This window comes from Danio rerio, chromosome 6 (genome assembly GCF_052040795.2).
Source record: "Danio rerio strain M-AB ecotype USA chromosome 6, GRCz13ab, whole genome shotgun sequence".
Taxonomy (NCBI): domain Eukaryota; kingdom Metazoa; phylum Chordata; class Actinopteri; order Cypriniformes; family Danionidae; genus Danio; species Danio rerio.
Window position 1 is genome coordinate 32,541,063 of NC_141026.1, and position 23,983 is coordinate 32,565,045.

Here is a 23,983-nt window from a genome sequence, read left to right on the forward strand (position 1 = left end):
TATTTGTAAAGGACAGTAGACTTGAGGCATTTGTACAAAGATATTTGTAAAAACCAACTATTTCTGAATTTATTTTCCAGTACTGCTTCAAATTATTTAATGCTATTACTATTCCATTTTTTACACTATTACATTACTATTACATTACTTTTACACCATTACATTACAATTAAATTACTATTTTAACAGCATAATTGGCTATTAATACCACATGCCACCTTTTTTAAACAGTTTTTTTATTAGTTTTTTATTTTTTACAATTTATGGATTGAAACTTATTGTGTTTCTGGAATGGATTGCACAATTAAGCATTTTTTTTTTTTTCAAACCAGTCTTGTTTAAATGAAAGCTTAATTGTCATCAATATATCACATATTTACACATAAAACATACTACAAGTTTTCTTAAAAAAAGGGACAATTTCTTGCTGAATACAATTCTATAAACATGTCTGTGAGCTGTGAGTTAAATGCTTCAAGAGCGCTTATATTCCATATGTGGTGCATGAAATAAATATAGAGGATCATCATAATAGCATAGTTTCATACAAAGCACACTGCAATACTCCAGGCAGTGGAATTAGGCCCACACACAGGGAGACTAAAAATAAAAGCTAAAGCACATTTAGACACAGCTCCGAGTGCTATTCGTGCAGAAAAACAAGCTGTTTTACAAACAATACAACATCATTTCTGATATGTTATCATCACTGAAATGTTAGTTTATTGTCTATCAGTACAACTGTTTTAACATACAGTTCAAGTCAGAATTATTAGCCCTCCTTAGAATTTATTTATTTGTTTATTTTTTATATTTGCCAAATTATGTTTAACAAAGCAAGGAAATTTTTACAGTATGTCTGATCATATTTTTCTAATGGAAAAAGTCTTATTTCTTTTATTTTGGCTGTAATGAAAATGTTTTTTAATTTGTTAAAACACATTTTAATGTCAAAATTATTAACCCCTTTAAGCTGTATTTGTTTCAATAGTCTACAAAACAAACCATTTTTATGACTTGCCTAATTACCCTAACTTGCCTAGTTAACCTATTAACCTAGTTAAGCCTTTAAATGTCACTTTAAGCTGTATAGAGGTGTCTTGAAAAATATCTAGTCAAGTATTATGTACTGTCATCATGGCAAAGATAAAATAAATCAGTAATTAGAAATGAGTTATTAAAACTATTATGTTTAGAACTGTTGAAGAAAATCTCTCCGTTAAACAGAAATTGAGGAAAAAAATAAACAGGGGGCTAATAATTCTGACTTCATTGTAAAAGTCTGTGTAAAAATCTACGACCACAAAATTGTAGTAAGAAAGAAAAAGTTTTGTATGTGATTTCGAATGTGAGTAGTGATGATGTTAAAGAATGTTTAATAGCAGATCTGATTCAGCATGTTTAATTGTTTAATGAATAGCTTCCACAAAAGTTTTTTTTATTTGTCACATTATTATTCCTAACAATAGGACTTCTAGTTCTATGTATGTGAGGCATATAGCACAAAATTATAGACACTAAAACTAAAATGTGTTAAAGGAACACTACACTTTTCTCCCCTAAAGTTAAACTATTGAGTTTTGCTATTTTTAAATCCATTTAGCCAACGTCCAGAACTGTTTAGCTTAGTTTAGCATAGATCTGTGTTTCTCAATTGGTGGAGTCACGGGAACATTTTCAGTCGGTCGCGGAGTGTGTGGTTAAAAAAACAACAAAAGTTTTTTTACATATTTTGCGTACACCTGACTTTTATTTTGAAATTTGTAAAGTATGGATTTACATATATTGACGACAAAAAGACTAAAAGCCTCAGTGTCATATGTAGTGAGGTGCTCTCATATGAGAGCATGAAACCTTCTAAATTAAAACAACATTTAGAAACCAGACATGTTTTATTAACAGTTTTATTAACTATTTACATTATTTGTTGTTTTTACTTTGTAATATTTCTATATTTTGATCCATTTTGTTAAATGACAGCAATAAATTGTTTATTTGTAAGTCTTGCTGAATGCCTTATGATTTATCTGTCACTACTTGTGTATGTTCACAAATAAATACAAATGAATTATAATTCCTAAAATTGTATTATAGTTTCTAAAAATTTGGGTGACCAAATTGATGACAATGTAAAAATGTGGGTCCCATGGTCAAACCAGTTGAGAACCCCTGGCATAGATCATTGAATCAGATTAGACCATTAGCATCTCACCCAAAAAAAAATGAGACCAAAGATTTTGATGATTTTTTTATTTAAACAACCCAGGCTCATTCTGATTCTGTACCCCTATATACATTTCTGGAGAAAGCAAAATAGCTATTCTTTTTTGGCAGTTTTTGTTATCATAAATCCACCAAAGGCCACTGTGTATACTGTGAACGGTGTCATACCGCCCCGTAGCATTCGTTTTTAAAGATGAAATGCAACAATACATAGCTCTGGCTACAAAATTTGCGATCTCCAGAAATGTATATACCGGTTGGGCTAAGTTTTTAAAATATATGTTGGATTTAAAGCTTGAAACTTCTGTTGTTACTATTCTGCTGTGTCAAACATAAGGAAAATGAAAATGTGTTTTTTTTTCTAAGCTGAAATGGCTAAGAACTATACTCATTCCAGCATAATAATCATTGCTCAGCAGGCTAATAGTCTCCAGCACCAACCCTATACACTAGCCCCACCAGTTATAAACTATCACCAGTTAGAATATCATTGTGCCTGCTGCAGCAGCCTGTCATGCCTGACAGTATAGTTCCCAGCTATGTCAGCAAAGAAAATAGCAAGATTTCATTTTCATGTGATCTTAGTACAACATGGAAATTACAGGAGGGTTTTTTAACAAGTTGCTAATGGCCTCGAAGATCGGCTGAATGAATTCAAATCTTATAAAACTCAGTTGTTTAACTCCCAATTTAAAAAAAAGAAATAAAAAGAAAAAGAGAGTGTTCCTTTAAAGCTCGCCCTGACTTTCACCTGATTCATTCAGAATGTGAAACATGCTGTCTGTTGATTAAATTAATCATTAATCATTTCCTTGTAAATGGACAAAAACAGATGTGTCTAAAACATAAATGTAATATTAACAAACTGTATTATTTGTCATTAAAAAATTCTATTTCTGAGAACTTATTTATTTTTTTGTAATTTTGTCAACACAGGCTAGAAATACATGCTTCAGCCTACATTTTTTAAAATTGCTACAAGATACATTTAAGATACACTTTGAGATACATCTGACTGGAGATTGAATTATGTCAACAACTTTCAGGCACTAATCATTTCTACACGGACATTATTGACAAGTAAAGGACATTTTCGAGCAGTTCTTTGCATCCATTAACAAAACAAAACAACCTAACAATGTGTATGGTTAGTAATCAATTTTTTGGTTGCCTCCTCTATTTATCTCCTTGGACAACTTTTCTGGCATGCTCTTTTTGATCAGTTGCTCATTTTGTATTGTACTTGTAATGCAGAGCACAGTTCCATGAAAAAATGTAAAAACTACCAGGTAAACAAAGGTAAAGCTAAATAATCACAGTGCAGCCTTGCCTTTGAAAACAGTATTGGTTGGATTTAGGAAAGGGATTAGCTTCAACCCAGTCTCATTCTGATTACGCACCTATATACATTTCTGAAGACAGCAAAATACATCCCAGGAGCTAAGTTTTTTCGCAGTTTTTGCGAATTCACCAGAGGCTGCTGTGTACCCTTTTTTACATCATTTGTGATTTCCAGAAATGTATATAGGGCTACGTTTTTAGAATGAGCCTGTGTTAATTAGTTCAGTGGTTAGCCTGTCTAGCTAATTTGATAAGCTCAGCTTTCTTGTGGATGTATAAAATAAGGACGTATTTTTTTATTTTAAGTAACATATTTCAGATTTGCTAAATTGTACACAGTGCCCTCTAGTAGATTTGCCATCTGAATGTAAAATGAAACGTATTTCCAATGTATTTGATGCACAACAATGTAGGTTAAGGCATGAATTTCCAAAAATCCTGGCTGGATATTTTGTATGTCAAAACATAAATATAACATTAAAATATCTGCATATATCTGCATGACGTTAAGCTGAAGTTGTTAAGTTAAGTTGAATTGTGTGAAATGCATCTGATAAATATTTTGACACATTTTTTTTCATGTTAATTTGTCGCATTAACACATTAAATTAACAGCCTTAATATATACACAATATAATCTTGGCTTCTCAACATTTCTTAAATATTGCAGGTTAAATGTTTTTGGTGATTAATAGTTTACCACAGAAAACATTTCAATCTGCAAACTATGTGTTGAGAATAAACCATATGCAGGTTAAAAACTACATATTTTTAAGGATGAGACTGAGAGAGTGTCTATGTTGGCTTCTCCCTAATTTGGCTAGCTTCTGCCAAATGCCAGATGAAGTTGTGCCAAATACTATATAAAGGACTTCATATTTATTTCAGCAAAATTATTAATGCAAGATGTAACTATTATTAATGCAAGATACTGATAATCAGCCAATAGTCTCACAGCTCCTAACATTAATGTCTGAAGTTTGACTGAATTATATTGAAGACTCAGAGTGGGTGGGAATTTGACTGCTTGCATGCCTTTCTCTTTGCAGCTTCAATCTCCAGGGAGCTGTTCCCTCTAACTCATTGCTTTTACAGTTATCCCACCAATAATCTACACTTTGGAACTTCGACAGTGTAATTTTTCACCGGTACAATGGCCGAAAGGTCAAGAACAAGAGGAAATCCTCATTTGGTATAGATAAACCTTCTACGCTTCTGTTTTTGCCCTGATAAACAGTCAACATCTGAAATAGCCCAAACAATGGGTGTTTCTATCGCAGTAGGATATTATTCTAATTTACATGAGCAATATGACATGAATATCAATACGCCTCGACATTATATCAATACAGATGCAATTAAACCATAGCAAAAAAGTGACAGTTTGATGGCAAAAAATGACTTATGCTGCTTGTTTACACTACTTATTTAAAATGAGTTGAAACACCAAAATTCTTAAGTGTTTTTTTTTCTAGACAACTTAATTGTAATTATCAGTCCACTTTAATTTGTAAAGATGATTAGGTTAACTTAATCGATTTGTTTGGAACCCAGCATTTCTTACAGCGAGGATTGTGACTTTAATGTTACCTAAATTTTACATCAAAACACCATCATTTAGAAGTGATGGTCTTGATTATGTTTTGACCCTTTTCATCGTAACACTTTGCTTGAATATATATTGTTGATTGTAGACTTGGAACTAAACACCCACTTTTTTGATTTTTTTTTTTTTTTGATTGATTGACTGACTGACAGCAAAAGATGGATGGATGCTGTTGTGTTACCATTTGGGTTAGCGACAACATTTCAGTTAGCAATACATAAAGTACTAACGAAAATATCTCAAATAACAGACATAGCAATAGTGACCATTTAATAAAAAAGTAACGCACTGATGTGGGTGTGACATTATGGATCCAGTACATTCAGAACAGCAAGCTCTTATTGAAATCCATTCTTCATAATGTCAGGATTAAAAAGAAAGCAATGCATAGGCTGTCTTTTTTTCATTTGGTTTTTGAATAGACCTGCTTGCCTCTCTCACTATTAACCCACTACAAAGTACATACATGAATCAGTCAGTAGAACAAAGCAGGCAGAAGCAGGTGTTAATCTTCCCCTGTGCTGGCAGAGTTTACCCACATTACTTAGTAATAAAATGGTACATTCACACCCTGTTGTTTGGCAGGTTGGCTTCAATAGAAGTTCTTTTTAGACTAATAAGAAAGCTTACAGGATAGTTTAATGACCTCATATCTGCCAAATTGTTGTTTGGTTCATGGCTCTTAACATTGGAACTACTATATAATATTTGAATGGCCATATCTGTCATTTTGACCGTTTATACAGTATAAGACTGTGCCGAATCGAATGTTTCACTTTACTTTTTTACATTTGAATCTTGTTTCGATATTTCACAATTAAGCTTTGAACGTCTGTTGTCGTATTTTACGAAGTAATTAAACCAAAAATTACATTTTTATTGTAGTATAGTTTATAATTCCACTGAAATAAATGGCACAAAAATTATTTAAATGCATCTGTGATCCATAATCGAATGCATTAGCCTCGACAGCTTATTTCCATATGGACGGCTTTTCCAGACCGTTCAGTTTGCTCAGTAGCTCGCCTTGTACACTGTCATAATTGAGATGCAGACAACACAGCCTCATTGTAAAAACGTTGACACATGCTAAACAACTTGTTGGGTTGTTTGTTATCTAATATGATTATTTGTTATTATAAAGGTGTTGCTTGCCATGTGTTGTTGATGTAAGATTGTATTCAGTTTTATCGGAAGATTTATATTGATTATAACGAGCGTGCGTGAGGGCTGTCACCGCGCACACACACACACACACACACACACACACACACACTGATCTGACAGCCTTCACAGCATTCTATCTTTATGTTATGCTCTGTGTTTGTCATAAAGTCATCTGTGCTCAATGCTCAGGTGTTGTATCAAAATCTAACTCCGAGGGCAAATCTGAGCCCGCAGTTGAGTGAAACTCACAGCGGTATATGAAAAACTTTTTATCGATCATTTTTCCCGCAATTGACAGCAAGAAAAAACACAGAGCGTTGCCTGATTGCAGCTACATGTGTTCAAAAGAATCTAAGATGCAAATAGAATGAATCTATGCTGCATTTTCTAAAGTAAAACGTACTATCTGTATTTAGCTGTCCGCTTGTATGGCGGCAGCAAAGCAAAAAATGCTTTTTTGGACATTACATATTTGTACATCACTGCAATACGCTTTATTCAAGAACATTTGAGCTGGTTTCAGTCCTTAGGTTCATTTTTATTTTATTTAAAATTTAAATTACCTTGTTTGTTGATTAAAACACATTTTGTTATTTAACCTATTATTTTTATACAACAGTCGTAAGTTGTATGTTATATTGCTATGAAGAAAAGGAAATAATTTATTTTTTGCATGCTGATTTATGTGAAATCGTGAATATATGTCTACATAATCACCTTGCAATTTTGAAATTATAGCTTTTTTGCTTTGAGTATAGACTATTCAGTTCATAAGAGCAGTTCAATCTTTTATGAAGTTTGCTGTATAAAAATATAACATATCGGCCTCCAAGTCTGAAGAGTTATCGGTTATCGATATCAGCCAAAAAATCCATAACGGTGCATCCCTACTAAATTTACTATTATGACATGACAAAAAAGCTTTCAAATCAGGAAAAATCATGTTTAAATCACATTCTTCAAACTTTGCATTAAAGCCTAAATGGACATTTGCACCAAACAAACACACTCTGAATTAACTGAATTAAGAAAAGGTAGAACCTTTGACCTGATCAATGCAAATAGTGGAGTGTTTTAGACCATTGTAGCCATGATAAAAAGTAGTGTAAGATGATGAATGTTCGGAAAGCAGTACATGACTTGTGAAAACATTGAAAGCATAGTCTCTCAAGGATTTAGAAGAATGTGTGTCAAAAAGGAAAGTATGACTTAATTCTAACCTGACATCTCTCCACTCCTCCACTAAAGCAGCAGAAGAGAAGGTGCTAATGAGAACACCTGGCAGAATAGCTGAGAGCAAGAAGTGTTCCTGAGCCTCTCACAGCGAAGCTCTCTCGTGTACATCACTCACACCCAATTTGATCCATATGAGTAGACAGAGACTCAAACACAAAAACACATCTGCACCAAGAGGTTTAGGTGGTTAGAAAAGGCCAAATGAGGATGCTTCAAAATATTTCAGCAGAAATAACTTGAATTTTTAATTTCATTTTTAGTTTCATCACATCTGTATTGGTGACCAATGAGAACACAAAAGCTCGTACATAGTTCTAAACATAGGGAGACAATTGTATTGATCCTGTTGGGTGATACTGTCATGTGCGGGGATCAAGGCGAGGGATATATAATATAAACTATGTAAGATTATTTGTGCAGCCAAACAAGATCAAATACAGGTGAGGCTAGTACAAGCAACGACAATCCAGAAACATAGTCAAAAGCAGGCAATGGTCAAAATAGGCGACTAAACAAGATCAACCATATAACAAGGCTGGGTCAAAAATACAAACAAACAAAAAAAACAAAGAAACATCAGGACAAGCATACTAACATTACCTTAACACATCACAACAACATTAACGACTTCGTACTGAACTAATCAGTCCATGAAGCGGTACAGTTGTGTGCACGTGAACATCAGAGTTCCAGAAACAGGTGTGTGTGTGGTGCATGACAGGATTTGTAGTTACTTAAAACATCTGTAGTACACCAGTGATCTGTCAAGAATGGATTGCTGGAGATCATGACAGACACAGTATTATAAAATGGGTGAACGTTTTCCAGAGCTTTTCTAAATACACACAGCTGGTCTTGTTTCTAGAAATCAGTCATAGTTCTTCTTTGTCAATGATTTCAAATATCATTAACCCACTTGTGTCCAATTTTTTCAAAATGGTTTCATGGATAGATACTTGTTAATAGTGTCCTATGTGAACATGTTTTGTATTCATTTTCTCCAGGTTTTTGTTTGGAAGGGTTGCCTCCATTTTGCATCCTGGAGTTAGAGGTAGGATGTTGAAAGCCTCATGTGACAGGAAGTTAAATCAATATTTTTTTCTTTCTTAAAATGCTTTATTTGGTTGTTTGTTTGCATGTTATTGAGATATTAAACATGGATAACATGTAGAAAGTTACTTATAAAAGAAAAATGTAAACTATGACATTTGGCAACTATAGTTCAAATAGTTATAATAAGAGACTAATTTGCCTGAAACAGTGACTGTCACAACACACTAAAATATTGTGTAGTCTTAACCTGGCATGAAGAGGACCATCAAAATAGTGTAAAGTTATTTATTATTATTATTATTATTATTATTATTATTATTATTATTATTATTATTATTATTATTATTATTATTATTATTATTATTATAGGCAACACAGTGGCGCAATAGGTAGAGCTGTCGCCTCACAGCAAAAAGGTCGCTGGTTTGAGCCTCTGTTGGGTCAGTTGGTGTTTCTCTGTGGAGTTTGCATGTTCACCCTGCGTTCGCGTGGGTTTTTTCCAGGTGCTCCGGTTTCCCCCACAGTCCAAAGACATGCGCTACAGGTGAATTGGGTAAGCTAAATTGTCCGTAGTGTATGCGTGTGAATGAGTGTGTGTGTGTGAATGTTTCCCAGAGATGGGTCGAAAAGAAAATGAATGAATGAATGAATATTATTATAGAATTTTATATAGTTGGAAAAAATAGTATTTGCGTCAATGATTACAGCTTATTCAAAATAACTTATTTTGTGTTTGACAAATTGATTATGAACAAGTAAAGGCTTACAGAAGGCTGACATAATTTTTAGGTCTGGGTGAACTACCCCTTTAAGTAAAGTGACTGATACAATGATACAAAGTAACTTTTTTTGGAATGATAACAATAAATTATGAAAATAATCATAATGAAGATACAGTTTTAAAAACTGTTCTCAGCATAAAACAATAGCAAAGTTCAGACCACAACTAACCATTTTAATATAAAGCAATGATAACATCATTTTCAGAATATTTTTTTATATTTATAATAAACAATACCAAAGATGTTTAAAAAACAAAAACAAATATCTGAAAACCAAACGTTATACACTCAGAATAAACATGAATAAATTCTGAGGTGTAGACTAGTGTGGATGAGATCACTTTGATAAATATTAATTAAAGGAGATCATTATGAAAGGCTAGCCTTATATAAACCACATGAATGATGCATTGCATCAGATGAGCTTCACATTTTAACCCCTTATTGGTCAAGGAACCATATTTAATGACTTAATTTACATTGATTACAATAGAATTTTTTTAAAGTCTTGCAATAACCATGAGTAATGCTCCAGGGTTTTTACTATAAGTGTTTCAATGAATGCCCAACACTGAAAAATGTAATTTCTTTGTTTAAATTCAGGAGGTGCAGTGGGTAGCTTGATCACCTCACAGAAAGAAGGTCGTTGGTTAAAGCCCCGGCTGGGTCAGTTGGCATTTCTGTGTGGAGTGTGCAAGTTCTCCCCGTGTTCGCATGGGTTTTTTCCGGGTGCTCCAGTTTCTCCCACAAGTCCAAAGACATGCGGTACAGTTGAACTGGGTAAGCTAAATTGTCCGTAGTGTATAAGTGTGAATGAGTGTGTGTGGATATTTCCCAGGGATGGGTTGCAGCTGGAAGGGCATCCGCTGTGTAAAAAATATGCTGGATAAGTTGGCGGTCCATTCCACTGTGGCAATCCCAAATTAATAAAGGGACTAAGCCGAAATGAAAATGAGTAAATAAATATGTTTAAATTCAACCCATTTATACTGTTAGCAACAATTTTGCAGAAATCATTTTTTTAGTGTATAAAGAATAAAATCACATGTCAAATGCACACTAATTGTTGTTTCATGAATCTTCAAGGGGTTTTAACTTGTAAAGCTTATTTGACCCACATATGATACTAGTGTGCTTTTACTGAAAGATTAGCAAACTGCCACTAAAGTATCCTGGGTCTACAGGGATAATTTTGCTATCATTGTTTTGCCTCCTTTACAGAATAGTGTTAAACAGCCATGTGTGCATGGAATATCCTGTCGCAAAATGCAGCTACAAACTCCAGACGACAGTAATAGTTTGATTACGACATTTACATGCCTGTATTGCCAGTGTTGCCAGATGTAGCTGACTGATTCCAGCCCAAAAACTATCCAAAACCCGTTGAAATACAAAAACATCCACCCAATATGGCAACACTGTGTACTGCACTTCAATAATGCGACTAAAATAGGAATACTCCACATGTCTCAATTCCTTTTGGGCCCTATCATACACCTGGCGCAGTGTGGCGCAAGACGCGGAACAATAGTCTTTTGGTAGTTTCAGCTTGGCGCAAGAGTCGTTTTGAGGCATTGCGCCACGCTCTTTAAATAGCAAAAGCATTAGCGCTCATTTGTGCGCCCATAGGCGTTCTGGTCTAAAAAGAAAGGCGTTCTGAGGCAGACCGCTGGCGCGTTGCTATTTTGAGAAACTATAATAGATTTTTCATTAGACCAAAACTAACCCGGTCTAAACTCCGGCGCAGAGTTGTGCCTCGCTTACGCACTGCTTAATACGCACAAGAGAGCAATAGGCAAATATCTTTACATATGAAAAAATTTAAATATTAAGGATATATATAGGATATAATAAGAATAGATATAGAATATAAAGGATTAAAATATTACAAAACATATTATTTTCTAGCCTACATAAACATGAAAAATCACTGCTTTTATGTCTTCTTCATCTCGGGAGGCTTTTTCAGTTCATTCATAACAATTTGCTTTTGTATAATGTAATTATTATTAGCAGTATTATTTATTATATCCATATTTATATTTGTTTTATTAAAAACAAGCTTAGATTTGCCCACCTGTCAGGTTTTAGACCATATGGGGCATGGCAGGTGTATTTGGAAATAACTCAGTATTTTGACCACACTTGGTCATTATTGTTCATTTATTCGTTTGCTAGAAACTAGAACTGAATATAGAAACAGTTTTGAAACAAATCTGTGCGCTTAACAAACGAAATTAATTATTTATAGGCTAATTGATGTCTGTGCGTAAAGGTTTCCCTATTCAAAGCGAATGTGAAAGTAGTTCCATTATCTCTCATTCTCACGCAGTAGATGCTTTGTTTAACAGTTTTCTGTTAAAAAACTGTCAACTGTTAACTGTTTGCTTGTGAAATGCTCATTGTTTCCACTTAGACTTACTTTGCAACCTGTAAATAGCGAGTGCGCTCTTGGCGCGACGCAGCTGGGTCTTAAAGGGAATGGGAGATGAGACTCTAATTGGTTTATTCTCAAAACACACCTATAACTCATTAAAAAAATAAACTCAACCTTTTTAGCCCATGCGCCTTGGCGCAAAGCGCATTTTCCCGTCCGTAAATTGGCAAAATTGTGTTCTGCCACGCCCTGAAAGCGTTTGCGCCCTGCATTTTGCGCTCTGCGCATGGACCGTCAAAATAGAGCCCTTTTTGTTTATGACGATTATGACTTTAAGCATATCTAAAGTGCTATTCCATCGCATGGTTATAAACCATGGTTAATTTGTATAGCAACAGTTAGCAGCTTCTGCTTTTTGATGCAACCTTTGAACTCCAGTGAAAAGAGAGGTTATGTCACACCCGCCCAAGCAAATGAGTGACGCGCAACACAGGCTCACAGGATTTAGTCTCACTAGATCTCGTAAAGCCCGAGATCTTGTCACATCTCAATTTATTATTATAAATAAACTGCCTGTTTATCACAAACTTCACCCTGTTTTACCTTAAATTTAAATGTACAACAACATATAACTGCTTTTGTATCCAACATAGTATTTAAAATGAAACTAACAAATTGATGAAATGATTACGCACCATGCTAAACTACACCAGAAAATCCAATACAATTCCATTCATTTATTTTTAATCCTCTGGAAGAGCAGCTTCCTGCAATCTCAGAAAGAAAGGTACATATTATTTTCAAAATGTACACTTTTGCATGTACCAATATTTGGATCTTAAAGGTAAAAATTTGAAAGTAAAAGGTACAATGTGTATCTCACAATTAGTACCGCAGTGTAGTGGTTTTCTTGGTTTTTCTCTTACTAAATCAAACTCAGTCTGGAGGTTATGAATATCAGAAGAATATACTTTATTGTCGACAACAAAGGAGAACTTTCAGGAGACCCCCAGTAGCATCTCTGCTTTGACTAATGCAATAATCAAAATTTAAATTTAAATCAAATTCAAATAGAATCCATTTCATTCGTCACCTACACAATCACAACCGAATTGAAATTGATTCTATTTGAATTTGATTTGAATTTAAATTTTGATTATTGCATTAGTCAAAGCAGAGATGCTACTGGGGGTCTCCTGAAAGTTCTTCTTTGTTGTCGACAATAAAGTATATTCTTCTGATATTCATAACCTCCAGACTGAGTCTGATTTAGTAAGAGAAAAACCAAGAAAACCATTACAGCAGCTCAAGACAGATTGCCAAGGGCAGAGGTTCCCAAACTTTTTAGCCCGCGACCCCCAAAATAACATTGCCAGTGACTCGCAACCCCCAATATCCTCTGAGGTGGTTATAAATACAGAAACCTTGCATGCAATGGTGCACACACACCAATAGACCCAAGTCTATTCTTCATTTAATTTTTTTACGTATGTCAGTGCTGTAAATGTGCCAGAAAATTTAACCTGGTGTTATAAAATCAATCTGCTGCATCTGATGCTATTGCTGTGTCTTCAATATAATGTAATTACCCCAGGGGTCGCAATCCAATAGAACTAGTAACTATAAGCTACTATAGTAACTACAAACGACTATTCTTATGTTTAATAAAAATAATAGATTTTTGAAAAAATCACCAGGCGACCCCCACTTTATTCTCCCGAGATCCCTCGGGGGGTCCCGACCCCCACTTTGAGAACCACTGGCGTAGGGCATGAACTCTGGAGGGAGGCACCATCTTGGTTGCTCAAAATAAAAAAAAAATAAAAAAGATTAATGTTTATTTAATAATATTGCCATAAACTGAATGTAAATAAAATATATATTGATAATATGTTGTTAAATGCATAAAAAAAAAAATTTAATGACAAACACAAAAAAAAAAACATGTGACAGATTCTTTTTCCTTTTTTCCATAGACGCATACGCGCGGCACAACCCGGTCCACTTATCTTTGCGGCTGCTAGTAGCATATAACTGTAATTTATGCAAGTTGCAGCTCTATGCCCGGGAAAAGACAACAGCAGTCTGGAGCCGAGCAGAGGAAAAAAGTACAAGATGAATGGCGTGCATTACTTTCAGGTAACTACAATGAATCTGGAAAATGTAGTTTTGGTTGTTCAAGTAAATTAGTGAGGCTAACGTGTAAGCTTTGTCAAAACTGCACCAAATTTGCCTTATTTGTTGTTGCTTACATTCAGTTTCTTGCTTTGCTGCTGTGCATTGTGCTTTAAACTAGGATAGAACATGTCTTCTTTTCGCGTTCTCCCCATGTTGCTAATAAATCTACAAATTCAATTATTTTTATTAACTTGTGCAATACTTTACAATTCTGTTTGCACATCAGCTACATACACATGCACTGCACAATTAATTCACTGTATGTATTATTTATTATTATATAGTTATTATCTTATATTATTTTATTATATATTAAATAATTATTTAGTTATCATTGTTTATTGTTTTGTATATTTCTTTACATTTCTTTTTGCTGCTGTTGTTGCTTATTTCACTGCAATGACAATAAAGTCTCTTTAGTCTTTACATCAGTGTTTTTAACAGGCCGGTTTTTGATTTTTGTACACTACTACTGTACATGAAATGACAAAACTGACTCATTCTATGATTTCTAAAAGATCAATAATATAAAATGAGTCAACTTAATGTAAGCCACAGGCCGTAAACTATTTTGATTGCATGAATTCATTAATTATTTTTTTTTCTGATTGTTAACAAAGTTTTTGTTTAAAAATACACTCATTAATTCTTAAAAAACATAAATGTTTTCAATTTATGCTGACAGCAAGGGTCAGTTTTTTTAAAATCCACATTTTACTTGTAGTTAAGGCACTTTATGAAGAGTGCTTGACTAACTCGTTGTCTTAATGGTGTGTCGTGACTTTTTCTTTAAATGACTTACTTCTTCTGTATTGTACATGGAGGTTCAATGCTGTAATTTGTCACAAATGAAGATGAGGTGGCATAACCAGAACTGCTCCAGAGACACCAGCAGCCACACAGGTACAGACACAGGATGCAGCACTGAGGGCCGTACACCTCTACAGGTACAGAGAGGGTTTATTCCTTGCCTTTTGTAAATGTTTAAAATTAGGGATGCTTCTGCTGAAGACATGTCAGTGTTTATTTTAATGTAAACTATTATACTTTAATGTAAATATTTGAATGTTTAAGTATAATTTTAAGTGTTTATATGCATATTTATGTATATGAATAAATAAATTCATGTTTAAATACATATGTTTGTGTGTTTTTGTTTCTCTGTGGGCGAACCACAGTAAAATTTCGCACCCTTTTAGCCAGCAGCAGCCCTGCTAGCAATATACCAAAACAATCAAATTTGGACCTGCTAAGTACACAAAAGTGTCCCTTTTCAAACTTATCTCCCCACTGACAGGCTTATACCACTATTACTGAGAGTGTGGAGAAAATCCAGAGTATTAATTTCTATCCTCATCAACCTTTTGTCTCCAGCTACCAAACAAAATAGTCTACAGCCCCCAAATCGAAACAGTTGGACATGTGTTTCCAGCTATTACCAACCTCCCTCATAAGGCAAGGCCAGAAGTTAAATGATGGCATTATTTGTCTCACATCCAGACTGCAATAAAGCTCAGTGAGCCCATTACAGAAGTCCACTCAACCTTTCAATAGACCTCTACAACCACAGGAAATTATGGAGCCATTTGGACTGTCATGACAGTGGCCATAACTTGTGCAGGAACGGCAACAGTAACAGGCACAGAACAGCTTCACCACATCCCTCTTAATATGCTATTTCCTTCAATCTCATTCATATCCTTTTTTTAACCAAACCAACCCATGGAACGATTTGAAAAAGAACAAAGAACATTACATTTACAAACAAGTACATACAGACTTGCACCAGCAGGGTGATTATCAATAGTTGTTCTTTTATTATAATCATTATTGTGCTGTTTTCCACACTTACCGAAGTAGAAACAGGATGACCTTTTGTGGATTGTATTGGCCGCTCTCTGTAGAGACTCCCAGTGCAGGCAGGACTTGTGTAGATTATCACTGGTGGGTATAGACAGCCACCCAGTTCATTTGTGTGCAGACACTCATGTTTTCCTCATCTTCAGCCACCTGTCCAAATCCTGCCAGCCGCTAGACTCTGATGGCATATCCTGTTATATGGCCCATGCTACACTTTCAGTCCTGACACACTGACCGAAAGAGGCTGCCTCTCGTTTCCACATGCACCTGCAAACACAGAGGACATACACATATTGTTATTTTTCCTGTCCTATACACTTCTTATACACTAGTTAAATCAAGTCAGATTTATTTCTGTAGCATGTTATACAATACAGAATGTGTTAAAGCAGCACAGAGATGAACACACTGTCAACAAAATGTCTGTAGTTTAACAGTTTTCGGTATTTTGTGATTCATGAATTTTTGTATTGTTTTATGGGACTTTGATGTTTCCTCCAAATAACTTTTAATGTTGAAAAGTTTGAAAAGGTGACTTTTAATTTAGTTAACTTGTTGACAAAGATTTGGCAGTACAAACATGTCTCACTTTGTCTCCTTAATCAATCATTCATTTATTTCCTTTTCAGCTTAGTACCTTTATTAATCAAGGGTCACCACAGCAGAATGAACCGCTAACCACAACCTATTTTTGGGAAACATCCATACACTCACTCATACACTACGGACAATTTAGCCTACCCAATTCACCTGTACCACATGTCTTTGGACTGTGGGGGAAACCGGTGCACCCATAGGAAACTCACGCAAACGCAGGGAGAATATGCAAACTCCATACAGAAACGGCAGTTGAGCCGAGGTTCGAACCAACAACCCAGCGCCTTTCTTGCTGTGAGGTGACACTAGGTGAGCACTACCTACTGCGCCACTGCATCGCCATACTGAAATATATATTGCAGTAAAACAAAATATCTCAATGTCAGATTTTTCCAATATTGTGTAGAGCTAGTATAAAGTTTTATCTTTTTGTAACCAGTTCAGTACAACAGGTACATTCAGTTCAGCAGGATGCTGGTTTTGTTCCTTTTAGTTCAATGATGACGGTGTTCAGTTCAATACGAATGTCATTGTTGAAGGGTGAGATTCACTGATGAGCTGCTCTAAGGCCACAGTGGCAGGAAACCAAACTGGAGAAAAAAGTTGGGGTACAGGCTCTTCTCTGGGGAAAATAAATAAGGCAGAGCTGTGGTTAAGTCAGTAGTAGAAAGCCATGAACTTCTCTCTAACTACATGACTGTTTTGGGTACAGTGATACAGGAAATAATCTAAGATCAAACTTCTAAAAGAGATCTGAAAAAAAAACGACTGCAATTCTTCCAAATCAAAATGTCAGCTCATAGAATGCCTACTATATTCTACTCTAAGCTGACTGCAATGACGTGAAAAGTAAACAAAACAAAGAATATGTAAGTGGAAATAAATCATTTGTGTTCATTTGCTGATGGTCACCGCCAGTGTCATTTTCTGTCAAAACACATTTCACACTGGCAGACTCTGAATTGCAGACAGCTGCTACTTAAAGGGCATTTACAGACACCATATTTATTTAAAAAATGGCATTTTATGTGGGGTTTTTTTTGTTTTGTTTTTTTACAAATAGACTTCAATGGCATGTTGAGGGCATGAAAACATCTTTAAAATGTTCTGAAGTGTAATTTTAAAAACTAAAGATTATCAGATCTGTTTTAAAACTACAAAAATGTGACTTTGTGAAAACTGCAAAGTCATATGTGTGTGTATTACATGTTCAGTTTATAGGTATGTGTGAGTATTTGATAACTAAAACAACAATGACAGATGTGATTGCCCTATCATGTAGTACCATTTGTTTTTTTTTTGTTTTTTTTTCTTTGACAGTAAGTGTATTATGAAAATTAGACAATAATCAAACTGTACCCTCAAAAAAGGAGACAAACAAGAAATATGTGCCTTTTTTATCTTCTCTCCTTCCCTGTCAAACTAAACAGAGACATTTACACAGCATGGAGAAAATACTCCTAATGAACGTCCTTTTAACCCAGTTGTTTGAGTGTTGTTGCAATCTACCGTAACTGCAGAACTCTGCAAATAAGTGTGGGCTGAAAATCTTTACCATACAGTATCCACTGTATGTGACCCATTTCGTTTCTGTTATGCAATGTTTTTTCAAGTGAAACAGGGTATTCAAAGCAGATCAACTATAGTTTACATTAGAATTAGCTTTTCATTTAGTTTATAATCAACTTTATAAGCAACAACATAACTATTAGAGTGCCAGTGTAGTATTAGTAGACTATAAGATTAGGGTTAGGGCTTGGAAAATAACTTGGACTAGGAAAGTTTCTACAATCAGTAGAATGTAAATTGAAGAAAACTCTTAATTAGAGTTAGCAGACAGTAGTCCTACACTCTAATGACAACTAGCTGATGTGTAGCTGCAAATATTTTACCACATATTTAAAAATGTAAAGTCAGAGACAATGTTGTGCATTTGAGAATTGGTTGACCTGAAAGTCAGTGAAGTTAAGTCCATTAAAATGTTGCCTTTAGATGTACTTGAAGTCATTAAAATTGTGTGCCATTAACCAAAACAACATGATATCTCTCAAACCAGCAGGCACACAACATCATAAAATGTTAATATTAGTTTAGATTTAGGTTGTAATGTGAGGTGACCAAAATTCTATGTCTTGCCAGTGTCTAACGACAATGATATTTTGATATCCAACTATGACTTCAAGTTATGTTATAATTTCGTTTATTTTAGGTTGTGTTGGAAAGTGATCAAAACCCAACTTTGAGCCAACATCTTAAATCAGCGTCATACTAGCGTCAAATACTGACATTTATTTGTCAGATACAGCAACAAAAATCAAACAACTAATAGACGTCATTTTGATAACGTCCACACAACATCAAACTGTAACATTATTAGATGCTGATATTTGGTTGATTTTGGGTTGGAAGTTGGACATTGGCGTCAGTCTGACGTTGAGTTCTGACGTAAACCCGATTTTCATTTCCAAACAAAATGCAACGTCCCCACGATGTTGGGGTACAACATCAATCTGACGTCATGTGACATCCTGTGCATGTGTCATTATAGAGTTCAGCAAATTAATTAGTTTTGATGATTATGAAAGCTAATAAGTTACCCTCAATTTGACTTAAAATATGTTTTAAGATAACAAACCTTCAGATGACAAATAAAAGGTATAAAAATGTGTTAACACATGTTCTTCAAGCATTATTTCCATATGATTTAGTACTAGTGCAAACATACTTCTGGTGGCAAAGAGCAAAGCTTTTAAGATCAGCAAGTGAGAACAGCTCACTATTAAAATAAACAGATTTATGGCTTCAGGGCAAGACTGCTTTCAGAGACACAGGATGATGAGCGGTAAATCACATCTAAACAACTGTAAATGCACCTCAAACATTTCATATCTGGAGCTTATAAAAAGCTATTCAGATCTATCTATATCTATGTGTAGATAGATCTATATATATATATATATATATATATATATATATATATATATATATATATATATATATATATATATATATATATATATATATATATATCTTTCTTGGTATGTGCTTCTCAATATATTTTATCCACGCAGTGAGCTAAAATGTAACAATCAACATAAAATGCTAGAAACTAAATACAGTTAAAGTCAGAATTATTAGCCCCCTTTGATTTTTTTTCTTTTTTAAATATTTCCCAAATGATGTTTAACAGAGCAAGAAAATTTTCACGTATGTCTGATCATATTTTTTCTTCTGGAGAAAGTCTTATTTGTTTTATTTCAGCAATAATGAAAGCAGTTTTTAATGTTTTGATAAACATTTTAAGGTAAAAATTATTATATATTTAAAAATCACACTTTTTTTTTGAATGTCTACAGAACAAACCATTGTTATACAATAACTTGCCTAATTACCCTAACTTACCTAGCTAGTCTAATTAACCTACAGTAGTTTAGCCTTTAAATGTCACTTTAAGCTGTATAAAAGTGTCTTGAAAAATACCTAGTCAAATATCATGTACTGTCGTTATGGCAAAGATAAAATGATTTTGAAAATTATTAGCAATGAATTATTAAAACTATTATGTTTGGAAATGTGTTACATTTTTTCATCTGTATCTATAGTAAATTTAGTTCATGTAATTAACATTGCACATTAAACTTATTGTATTTATTTTGGAATACTATCCTAAAGATGTGCCGAAATTGTGTTTAAATAAAATGATTATAATAAAATTCAGCTTAAATAATGATTTAAAGTCACAACATCTTTATTAAAGTTCAGGTAGACAGTAATATTGAAAAATATTCCTATTACAATGTACTTCACCAGTCTAATTTACTCCTGTACTGGCAGAGCTGGATTTCCAACAGACATTACTACACACACAAGAATGAATGAATGAATGAATGAATGAATCTATCTATCTATCTATCTATCTATCTATCTATCTATCTATCTATCTATCTATCTATCTATCTATCTATCTATCTATCTATCTATCTATCTATCTATCTATCTATCTATCTATCTATCTATCTATCTATCTATCTATCTATCTATCTATCTATCTATCTATCTATCTATCTATCTATCTATCTATCTATGCACTTATACCCTTAATATTTTGTTATAGTACCAGTTTTAACCAGTTTCACAGAATAAATCAAAAGCAAAATCGAAATCTTTCCTTTCTTAGGTACCCCTTAATGTACTTTCATTTGTAATCTCTGTAATAAAACGTAACCATTTCACAATATGTCTTCATTGAATCTTTCAATCCATTTACGTCTCTCCAGTACACATGATTTCCGCTGCAGCCAATCAAAGCGCTGTCCATATAATCCTGAAGCAGAAAGCAGAGGGGGTGTTGTGTTAAACAGATATGAGTCACTGAGTGCCAGAGAACAAACCGATCTCAATATCGCTACTGCGCTTCGTGTTCTTTTTGAAGTACATGTCATTGTTAACACCAGTCGAATTTCACACAACTGCGGGACATCACAAATTCTCTCAAGAAATCTACAATCTCATTCCTCCAGTCATGTGCGTTGGGTCCTTGGGAGCACAGATTAAAAAGCCTACTTTGGATAAATAAGGCTTGAGTGTTTCTTAATATAAACCAGTCAATGGATCTCTAAGCATACCTTCAAAATGAGGGTGCATGACTCATAGGCAGCATTAGAGACGGAGTTGCAGAAAATCATTGCCAGCCTCAGCACAAAGATAAAGGGGATTAAGTGAATGATGCCAGCAACACCCCGTCATGGTGGTGCAACTATTTATAAAGATGCCCTCAAAAAATACAAACAAAACATTAAAGTGTGTACTGTTTATCTTTGGTGGAGAAAAAAAAGTAGACGTTAAATTTAGAAACATGTAGTACTATTGTTGAATGATTGTAGCACTATTTATCTACCCATTTACAGGAATATGTAACAAAAGATTTAAATTATTTAAAAAAGATCACCTTTAAAATATACCAGTGAATGACTTTTTTATGTGATACTATAATGTATGATTACATTTCTGAAAACAGCTGCTTCATGTACATTTAACTTCAGTTTTTTAAGTGGTGAGGCCTATGCAATGTGTGCTCAAACGTGCTAAATAGCGTTTAATGTCCTCTGAAGCATATTAAATGTGACTATAGCGATGTTTTATGACACTGTTTATTACTCTGTACATGTCAGGGCCGTTTAGAAATGAAATGTCTGGGGAGTGGCGCTAAAAGGTTAATGTTTTATCATACCAATTAACGTACCAACTACATTAATCTGATAGTGTTAACAAGGCAAACATGAGGTAGCTGCATGTTCGTTTGATACTACAAGATATCGGGCTAATTTATTTGAATCAATTTGAAAATTTGACTGTGTTTATGATTTGTGTGAAAATAAACAGATGTTGTTGGCCTTTTCCAGCCTTATTTGACCTGGAAAATGTTGTGAAAGTAAATAGTTAAATAAAAAAACACCACAAAAGTCTATCATCATTAGATTTTGTTTATGTTACCATTTTTAACTCGCATTTTGTTTCATTTCCACATACGGACAGCAAATTTCAGTTGATCCATTTTCACACAGATAGATAAAAATGACTAAAAACATTATGCAGTTCAATTGTTGTTAAACCATTGTTGTTTTAGTTGTCAAGTTTCGATATTTGTTTTAAAGTGTTACAAAATGCACTGTATAATGGGCAGAATAAAGAATAAAACACATGACGTCTTTAATAACAAATCTACAAATAAGAACATTGGAGACGGAGTAAGGCCCAATTCCAATTCTACCCCCTTCCCCTTACCCCTACTCCTCATTTTGTGCATTCACATGTTGGGGTAGGGGTGTCCCAACCCTCTTTAGCTTGAAGGTGTAGGGCTAAGGGGAAGGGCTAGACAACTCTTGAAACAATCTAGATACACCAGAGCTATACACCATCTACAATGGCAAAATCGCTGCGCACAGAAGTAAAGGGATGCACAAATTAGTATTTTTTGTCATTAATATGAATTTTTACAACAAATAAGCATACATTTTTAAACATTCATAACCACTTTGTGTCTTACCGTCATGTTAAAAAAAAAAACATGAAAAGATAAAATAAAAAGAGCTTAATTTCGCTATCTATAATTCCTAATTATAACTCCTCTATAGCAGTCCCACAACATTCTGCCACTCGAATACCCTGTCAGAAAAGTTTAGTGGCTGGAAATGACCTTTTTACAGTGTCTGCTATAATGTTAATGTAGTTTTTGTGTGTTTACATATATGAATAAGGTCACAGTGTAAATACACAGTATAGTTACGAGCTTATTGCCACATTATATTGTTATAATAACATAATATTGTTGCCTTCTGTAATTTCCAGAAGATAAATACCAAAAAAATAAATAATTCAACTGGAATAACTACAGCAGTCACAATCGTCGATCTCATATAAAGCAAGAGATTGCGATGACATATGATGACGTGTGCAAGTGTTGTAGTGGTGTTCCGTTACTTAGGGGTACATTTTGAAGCCCTTTCCCTTTACACTCTGTTTCAAGGGCCAAGGAGAAGGGGTAGGGGTACAAAAACACAATTGAGATTAGGTCTAAGTGTACCACAACCTCTTAACATTAGCTAGGTTTTCATCTTAACGTGAAACAAATCATTTCAAAGTTTGCAAAAGAGAAAAAAGATAAATCCCAAATGCAAATTAGATGTGTTTCCATCAAGTTGTTAGAATGGCTGACTGTAGTATTGATAACCTAGTAACCAACTAGCAGGGTTCGTTACGTCTGAGTTTATTCTGCAAATGTGTTTCCATCTTCTGTTACTTGCATTTCAAACAAGTCCAAAACTACCTCAAGTGAGCATAAAAACTTTTTGCAAATCAAAAGATCTTCTATAGCACTCGTTTCTCATGAGATACAATCAATTCAATTCATCTTTATTTCTATAGCGCATTTACAATGTAGATTGTGTCAAAGCAGCTTAACATAAAAGTTCTAAATTGAAACTGTGTCAGTCCAGTTTTCAGAGTTGAAGTTCAGTTTAGTTCAGTTCAGTGTAATTTAATTTTCACTGCTGAAAGTCCAAACACTAAAGAGCAAATCCATCCAAGTCCTAAACCAAGCAAGCCAGTGGCGACAGTCAAACTTCACCAACTGACGGAAGTGAAGGAAAAAAGAAATGAGAGAAACCAGCATGCATTAAAATGTGATTATTTTATCTAGAAATTGTCAATTAACACTGTGCATTAGTGTGTTTGCTTTTTGTCAAATTTTTTAAATCAGTTTGTGAAGATGCTGTATAAAAATTTATTATGTATTTTATTGTAAACAGATTGCAATAATAATATCATTGTAATAATATTATGTAATAATATTGTACAAATATACAGGTAAATATATAGATATTATAGAATAATATATAGATATTATAGTTGAACATATAGACTTTCGATGCAGCTAAGACAATTTTATTGTGATTGGAAAAATAAAAAGATTAGCTGATTAATTTCTGACACACCGCAACTCGCAAAAAATTGTAAATACAGCTTTGTAGTGGCATTCATATGCTTGTTTTTAATTAGTAAATG

General features: G+C 34.0%; 1 protein-coding gene across 26 annotated transcripts in view; it reads right to left on the bottom strand.

Annotated features, from left to right (window-relative positions):
- The window catches only part of lrrc7 (leucine rich repeat containing 7), a 231,768-nt gene that overhangs the window by 171,608 nt on the left and 36,177 nt on the right, over positions 1 to 23,983 (bottom strand). For all 26 annotated transcript variants that reach the window (XM_087257400.1, XM_087257442.1, XM_087257428.1 and 23 more), the window contains exon 2: positions 15,816 to 16,090. The gene's annotated coding sequence lies outside the window, so the exon portion shown is untranslated. The remainder of the gene's footprint in view (positions 1 to 15,815; positions 16,091 to 23,983) is intronic.